This window comes from Trachypithecus francoisi, unplaced genomic scaffold (assembly GCF_009764315.1).
Source record: "Trachypithecus francoisi isolate TF-2019V2 unplaced genomic scaffold, Tfra_2.0 Lachesis_group20, whole genome shotgun sequence".
In the NCBI taxonomy this organism is placed as follows: domain Eukaryota; kingdom Metazoa; phylum Chordata; class Mammalia; order Primates; family Cercopithecidae; genus Trachypithecus; species Trachypithecus francoisi.
Window position 1 is genome coordinate 642,126 of NW_022681466.1, and position 9,130 is coordinate 651,255.

The following is a 9,130-nucleotide window of genomic DNA, read 5'->3' on the forward strand; positions in this document are numbered from 1 at the left end:
TAAAAATTATGTGTAATCCTAGACAAAATTATTTAAAGTCAATAAATTTTTCTTCAAGGAATTTCACATCTTGCGATTCCATCACTGCTCATCAAGGTTATCTTAGTTTCTCTAAAGATTGAGTCAAGATTTATCTTCAAGATAGCACTTTTCAAAAGAATTGATGCATCGTCCACAGTTATCCTGTCTGCCCACAGTTCTTTTATTTTGGTTCATTTTATCTCCACTTGAATATGGACATATTGACGCCACTGTCAGAAATTCTCTACATTTTTTAAAGTAAACGGCTCTCAATTTTTGACATCCTCTCTAAACCCAAATGAGTTCAAATTGTATGTGTTCCTAAGTTATCACACTGAAGAACAGCATGGGAGATACCCTGACCTTCAAATCCAGAGGTTATGTCCTCAAGATAAAAGCCTTAACCAAAAAAAAAAAAGTCCACCTTCATGTATGATGCCAACATGAAACTGGAATAGTAAATCAACATAGCGCAAAATTTCCCCATGTCCTATGCTTTTTATTTTTTATTTTTGTTATTTGTTTTTTGAGACAGAGTCTCACTGTGTCACCCAGGCTGGAGTACAGTGGTATGATCATGGCTCACTGCAGCCTCAACCTCCTGCGCTCAGGCGATCCTTCCACCTTAGTCTACTGAGTAGCTGGGACTACAGGCACATGCCTCCATGCCTGGCTAATTTTTGTATTTTTTATAGAGGCGGTTTCATCATGTTGCCCAGGCTGGTTTTATGCTTTTAAATGATCAGTTCTGTAGGCTTGGAGCCAACCTTTATGGTTATCAATACCCCATCACTTTAACCTGTCTTAGGTATCATACTATTCCTTTTTTACTTTTTCCTTGCTCTGTCGCTCAGGTTGGAGAGCAGTGGTGTGATAACAGCTCACTGCAGCCTTGACCTCCTAGGCACAGTTGATCCTCCCACCTCAGCCTTCTGAGTAGCTGGTATCACAGGTGTGAGCCACCATGGCTCGCTAATTTTTGCTTTTTTTGTAGAGACGAGCGTCTCACTCTGTTACTGAGGCTGGTCTTGAACTCTTGGTCTCAAGCAATCCTCCCACTTGGCCTCCCGAAGTGCTGGGATTACAGGCGTGGCGCGAGCCACCATACCCGGCCTAGTACTCCTTCTTATATGTATCAAAAATCATACTAAACAATTAGTTCCAGGTTGCAAATGAGGATTTGTTTTCTCCATCTGTTCATACACATTTGTTAATATTTGTCCTCTTTTGGGAGTTTTAATTCCTTTATTCCTCAAATGGGTGCAACCCATGATAGACCTCCTGTATTAGTTATTTCCTTCCCAAATATTTCTTTCTTTTTTCCTTTTCTTGTGTTATTCGTCAATTCCACCCCCAAAATCCAATGAATTGAGTTAGGCAGGGAGTGTATTTGTGTGTGCATAGAAAGAGATTGTGGCAAAGGTCATATGTGATACTCCTTTTTTCTTTTCTTGCCGAGACAGAGTCTCTCTTTGTTGCCCAGGCTAGAGTGCAGTGGCACGATCTTGGCTCACTGGAACCTTGGCCTCCCAGGTTCTCCTGCCTTAGCCTCTGGAGTAACTGGGATTACAGGCATGCGCCACCACGCCTGGCTAATTTTTGTATTTTTAGTAGAGATAGGGTTTTGCCATGTTGGCCAGGCTGGTCTCAAACTCCTGACCTCAGGTGATCCACCCTTCTTGGCCTCCCAAAGTGCCAGGATTACAGGCATGAGCCACCACACCTGGCCATGATATTACTATTAAGCATACAAAACGAGTATGGAGTATACGCTTCTAGTGGATAAAAGGTATACAGACATAGAATGCAGAACTTCTGCCCCCAGAGTTATTATTACCTGGAAGAGGAAAAAAGACATTTACAGAAATAATGTGTTGCGAGAAGGAAATTCTAGAAAAGTGATACTGATAGAATGATGCAGGCCTTCTGAAGAGGAAGAGAATCCTTCCTGCTTGGGAGGTAAGAATACATTCAGGGTGAACTATTTCATTACGAATTTCTCATCTTGAGATTCTAATTAAGTTTTTTTAAAAAACAAACATACAAACAAAGCACAACTAGCCCAGGCACGGTGGCTCACACCTGTAATCTCAGCATTTTGGGAAGCTGAGACAGGAGGATCCCTTGAGCCCAGGAGTTCCGGTTGCAGTGAGCTATGATTGTGTCACTGCACTCCAGCCTGGGCAACAGAGCAACAGACTCAAAAAAACCTCTCTGTCGCGCGCACACACACACACACAAACACACACACACACACACACACACACACAGTAAAACGGATGGAAGTTTTCTTCACTGGGAAGATCTTATACCTTACCAAAGATTTTCAGTTGGGAGAATATTTTTTCAATGAACATAATAAAGTGGTTTTAATAAGAAATGCGCAGTAAAATATATATGTATATCTCCATTTAAGTTTTGTCAAGTTTTAATTAAATGATTAAGAGTATCTGGTGTGGAAACAAACTCCTGAGTTTTCATTCTAATTCTACCCACTTCTGGCAATGTGACTGAGGGTAGATAACTGTTCAATATCTGCAAAATGCAGATTATTATGGATGTTGTTATTCAGTTGTGAGCACTGGATGTGATAACAGTGCATTCAAAGCAGACTTGAAGGCCAGGCATGGTGGCTCATACCTGTCATTCCAGCACTTTGGGAGGCTGAGGCGGGCTGATTGCTTGAACTTGGGAGTTCGAGACCAGCCTGGCTAACATGGCAAAAACCCATCTCTACAAAAAAAAAAAAAAAAAGATTAGCTGAGCACAGTGGCATACACCTGTGGTTCCAGTTATTCGGGAGGCTGAGGTGGGAGGATTGCTTGTGCATGGGAGGATTGCTTGAGTCTGGGAGACAGAGGTTGCAGTGAGCCAAGATCACACCACTGCACTCCAGCCTGAGCAACAGAGCGAGTCTGAAAAATAACAGTAATACAGTTAAATTAAAAAATAAAGAAAACCCCAAAACAGACTCAAAGAAAAATGTCATTTTAGAGTCAATAAGAGTCGTAGCAGCAGGAATACAAAGACTTGGATAAAAAGCTAGAAGTTGCCATATTTTTTTGATCTTCTAACTTATTAGAAGATACACTTGATTGGATAAACATTGGAATAAACAAATACCTTTTTACTGACTAGATACCTGTTAACTTTCTGCTCAAAATTCATGACAAGCCAATAAAGCTCTCCACTGGAAAACAAACAAAAAGCAAACATAAAAGGGCTAACCAAACTCATTTTAAAAACATACATGCAAATTTAGATGATAATGCATAAGAGCCAAACCAGTTTAATTCAAATTGCATAACAATTTCAATAAACATGATGTTTCATGTATATAAAATAAAATACATATTAATTGCCATTAGATGTCATTACTAGCTTACCCCATGATGTATTAAGTTCATATAACAAATGTAAAACTTTTAGAGAAATCCACCCTTTGACTTTCTTCTTGGTTCTGTAAACAAGACTGCTATATAAATAGTTGTTTTGAATAAATATTATAAATATACAACTTTCCCTGCTGACTTTTTTTCTAGAATTTTTAGCATAGTAAGTCATTATTTTGTATCATAGCACAATAAAATAGTTTCTAAATAAAACCTGAGGTTAATTTTCCCACCTTTGCATAGAAATTACATTGTATACTTGGTTGTGCCATTCTCCGCTGTGAAGGTGAACTATGCTGTAAAACTAACAGGGTCTAGTTTAGTGAAAACCATACAGGCTTCCTGGCCCACCTGTGCTGACTGTACAAAAGCACGTCCTAAGCTGAGAACACAGATTACTCAATGGTTTATTCAGGAATAAGAACTCAGCAGCCACACTAGAGCAATATTTTGACATAGCCTAGAAAAGCACTGCCCTCTGTGGGTACTTATAGGAGGGTTTGTTAGGATATGTTGGAACCAGATACTATGAACTCCCAAAGCTGATAGCCAGCTGAACTGATTGCCTAGTGTGTTTGGTTGGAAGAGACTAGCTACCTGGCCACATTTGCTGTTAGCATCTACAGTGAAATGAGTGCCACTAAGGCCCACATTCAACCCATGGTTGCAAGTGAAAAGAACCAATGCTCTTGGGTGAACCGTCTTTGTGTTCTTCAGGATGCTGGTGATGGCCCTGGCTTGATTGGAAATTCATGATCCCTGGAAAATTCAGAACATCTAAGCCACATAAAACTACCAACTACATTGCTTGCAGGTATCATAAATGACCAGGCAGACCATCCTACCTATGCGTAGGTGGTCTGCAAAAAATGTAGCCTTCACAGCAGTGTTCGCAGAGCCAGCACACATTCATAGATTCATAGAAGTCTAAGTCTGGGCAAATGTGGCTGCTCTGTTTAGAATATCATAGCTTCATACTGTGGGACACCATTCCCTCTGTACTGTCCACACTGTTCATCAATAAGGGAACTTAAGGTCTGCCAGCAGTATCCTGATTCATTTCAATTCAATTTATTCATTTATCTAACAAGTATTTATTAAGTGCCTCCTATATGCAAAGCACCGTACTATGCTAAAGATGGAGCAATGAACAAAACATACATACACAAATAACACACACACACACACACACACACACACACACAGAGTTTCAATGGAGGAGGGAAAAAAAAACAAGATAAAAAGTAAAGCATATGAAATGTTACCCCATGTGAAGGAGAAAAATAATTAAGTTGGCAAGAGAGATGCTGTGGTTTCAGTGTCTCCCCAAATTCATGTGTTGAAACTTAATCCCCATTGTGGTAGTGGTGACAAGCAGGGCCTTTTGGGAAGTGGTTAACTCATGAATGGATTGTCACCTTAGAAAAGGGATGGAGGGAACTAGCTGAGCTCCTTTTGCTCTTCCTCTCTTCACCAGGTGAGGGCACAGCATTCATGTCCTGTTGCCCTTCCCCCCTCTGTCATGTGAGGATGTTGTTGCAAGAAGATGCCTTGCTGGAACAGACCCTCACAGAAGCTGCCAGTGCTTTGATCTTGGACTTGCTCGCCTCCAGAAGTGTGAGGGGAAAAAAAATTCTATTATTTATGAATTACTCAGTCTGTGTTATTTTTGCTCTTGCAGTACAAACCAGGCAGATCAACCTACCTGTGCCTAGGTGGTCTGCAAAAAATGTAGCCTTCACAGCGGTGTTCGCAGAGCCAGCCCACGTTCATGGACTCATAGAAGTCTAAGTCCTGGCAAACTGAAATGAGAGATATGGCATTGGGAGAGTGGGAATCTAAATTTTAGATGAGATAGAGCTAAGGATAGCTCAGTTAAAATGTGACATTGTAGGCAAAGATTTCATGGCTAAGACTTCAGAAGCATAGACAACAAAAACAAAAATAGACAAATGGGACTCTACTAAGCTAAAAAGTTTCTGTACAGCAAATAAAACAATCAGCAGAGTGAAAAAATAACCTGTTGAACGGGAGAAAATGTTTGCAAACTATTCATCCTACGAGGGACGAATATCTACACTATACAAGGAACTGAAACAAGTCAACAGTAAAAAAGCAAGTAATCCCATCAAAAATTGGGCAAAGGACATCAACAGACATTTCTCAAAAGAACACATACAAATAGTTAACTGGCCAATTTTTTTAAAAAGTACAACATTACTAATCATCAGGGAAATGCAAATCAAACCCACAATGACATATCTTTCCCCAGTTAGAACGTTTTTTTTTTTAATTAATTAATTTTTTTTTTGAGATGGAGTTTCACTCTTGTTGCCCAGGCTGGAGTGTTGCGGCACAATCTTAGCTCACTGCAACCTCCACCTCCTGGGTTCAAGTGATTCTCCTGCCTCAGCCTCCCAAGTAGCTGGGATTACCAGCATGCGCCACCACACCCAACTAATTTTTGTATTTTTAGTAGAGACGGGGTTTCTCCATGTTGGTCAGGCTGGTCTCGAACTCCCGACCTCAGGTGATCCATCTGCCTCGGCCTCCCAAAGTGCTGGGATTACAGGCCTGAGCCACCACACCCCGGCCATAGGATGGCTATTACTAAAAAGACAAAAAAATAACAGATATTGGTGAGGATGCAGAGAAGAGCAAACTCTTACACACTGTTAGTGAAAATGTAAATTAGTACAGCCATTATGGAAAGCAGTATTGAGGTTTCTCAAAAAAATAAAAACTTGAACTACCATAGGACCTGGCAATCCCACTGCTGGACATTTAGGAAAAGAAATCAGTATATCGGAAGGATACCTGCATTCATGTTTATTGCAGCAGTATTCACAAAAGCAAAGATATGGAATAGACTAAGTGATCATCATTGGATGAATGGATAAATAAAATGTAATATATACACACAATGTAATACTTTTCAACCATAAAAATATAAAATCATGTCATTTGCCTCCAACATGGATGGAACTGGAGGTCATTATGTTAAGTGAAGTAAGTCAGACACAGAAAGACAAATTTTTCATGTTTTTATCCATATATGGAAGCTAAAAAAGTTGATCTCATGGATGTAGGGACAGATAGATAGATACCAGAGGCTGGGAAGGATGTCCAAGCTGAGGGAAGGGGATGAAGAGAGGTTGGTCAATGGGTACAGTTGATAGAAGGTGTAAGTTCTAATATTAGATAGCAGAGTAGGATGATAATATTAATAGTTAGCAACAACTTATTGTATATTTCAAAGTAGCCAGAAAAGAGGCTGGGCACCATGGCTCAGGCTTGTGATCTCAACACTTTGGAAGGCTGAGGCAGGCAGATCACTTGAGGTCAGGAGTTCAAGACTAGTCTGGCCAACATGGTGAAATCCCACCTCTACTAAAAAGAACATACAAAACTAGCCAGGCATGGTGGCGGGCACCTGTAATCCCAGCTACCCGGGAGGCTGAAGCAGGAGAAGCACTTAAATCCTGGAGACTGAGGTTGCAGTAAGCTGAGATCGCTGCCACTGCATGCTAGCCTGGGTGACAGAGCGGGACCCCATCTCAAAAAAACAAAACAAAACAAAACAAAAACCTGTAGCTAGAAGAGAAAACTTGAAATGTTTCTAACACATAGAAATGATAAATACTCAAGGCGATGGGTACCCCCAAATACCCTGACTTGATCATTACACATTTGCTGCAACAAAGTATCACATGTACCCTGAAAATATGTAAAATATTATGTATAAATTTTAAAAATATGACTTTGGAGTTGAAACTCGAAGAAGGTGGGGAAGCCAGCTGTGTGAATTTCAAGCCAGCCAGCTGTCTTTCCCGGTAGGGAGAATAGTAAGTGCAAAGGCCCTGAGGAGGGTGCATGTCCATTTTGTTCTAGGAACAGCAAGCAGAGCAGAGGAAGTGGGAAAGAGAGACCGATGGAAAGAATGAGAATGAGGTCAGAGAGGTAATGAAGTGAGGGCAAGAGCGAGCTTTGTATGAGACCCATGAGAGCTGCACCGTATATGCTATTGGCCATCCTTTAACTCCAGCTACTACTTAGGCAACTAGCGGCACAGATGTAATCCCACAGCACCTCTTCTGATGGCTACTTACCTATTGCTTCTTCCCCACTGCGGCATGGAACACTTGCATGAACCCCTTAGCCCTGTCCATACCAAGAGTCCTTATGGGGGATGGGAGCCAATGGATAAATATATCCTTTGCAGGACCATTGAGGGATCCGGCTCCAATTTTGCCTATTGTGGAGGTCAGCTCAATAACGTACACTTGGATTTCCTTTCCTTCCTTCCTTGTTTCACTTTTCAAACAGTCTTCATTTGGGGAATCTTTTTTAACCCATAAGCTACCCGCACATAGCCCCTATACCAGGCTCTACTTTGGGTGGGAAGGAAACCAGGGCTAAGACAACTAGTAGATCATAGTAAGAACTTTGGCTTGTTTTTTCTTTTCTTTTCTTTTTCTCTTTTTTTCTTTTCTTTTCTTTCTTTTTTTTTTTTTTTTTGAGGCAGGGTCTCGCTGTGTCACCCAGGCTGGAGTGCAGTGGTGCCATCTCGGCTGACTACAACCTTCAAGGGATTCTCCTGCCTCAGCCTCCCAAGAAGCTGGGATTACAGGCGTGCACCACCACACCCAGCTAATTTTTGTATTTTTAGTAAAGGTAGAGTTTGGCCATTTTGGCTAGGCTGGTCTCAAACTCCTGGCCTCAGCTGATTCACCCACCTTGGCCTCCCAAAGTACTGGGATTACAGGCATGAGCCACCGTGCCCAGCCAGAACTTTGGCTTTTACTCAGAGTGAGATGGGAGCCATTGGAGAATATTTGAGCTGAGACATCAGGTGATCCGACTTCTACTTGAAAAGGATCACTCACTCTCACCTGCCAGGTTGAGAACAGACCACCTTAGAAATGGCACAGTCAGGAAGACAAGTTAAGCTTCCGCAATAACCCAAGTAAGAGATGATGATGTCCTGGACTAAGATGGTGGCTGTGGAGGTGGTGATCAAAGTTAACTTCTGAATAAATGTTGAAGGCGGAGCCTAGGGATTTGCTCATGAGTTGGATGTGGGTTATAGCATAGACAAAATGTTTGTGTTCCTTAGTTTCTAATTCATATGCTGCAACCCTAACCCCCCAGTGTGACGGTAGACAGAGGCAGGGCCTTTGAAAGGTAATTACATTATGATGGTGGCATCTTTGTGAATGCGATTAATGCTTTTAAGAGAACTCCGAAATGGTCAGAGTTCTTTCCTTCTGCCGTGTGAGGGCACAAGGAGAAGATGGCTGTCTATGAACAAGAAAGTGGCCCTCACTAGGCACAGAATCTGCCAGCATCTCGATCTTGTACTTTCCAGCCTTCAGAAGAAATATTAATAAATGTCTATTGTTGAAGCCCTGTAGCCTATGGTATTCTGTTATAGCAGCCTGAGCAGACTAAGACACTCGATAGTCTCAAGGTCCACTTTGGAATTTTATTTTATTTTATGAAATGAGATAAGATGAAAGTCTTACTTTCTCACTCTGTTGCCCAGGCTGGAATACAGTGGCACCATCTCACCTCACTGTAGCCTCCACCTCTTAGATTCAAGCTCCCATCTCAGCCTCCCAAGTAGTTGAGACTACAGGCATGCACCGCCACACCCGGCTAAGGTTTTGTTAATTTTTGATGGACACAAGTTCTCACCATGTTGCCCAGGCTAATCT

The 9,130-nt window shown here is 41.5% G+C and overlaps 1 pseudogene; it reads right to left on the reverse strand.

Moving 5' to 3' along the window:
* Nucleotides 1–1,136: 1,136 nt before the first annotated feature.
* LOC117068104 lies at nt 1,137–1,282 on the reverse strand (annotated as a pseudogene).
* Between the last annotated feature and the right edge of the window lie 7,848 nt (nt 1,283–9,130).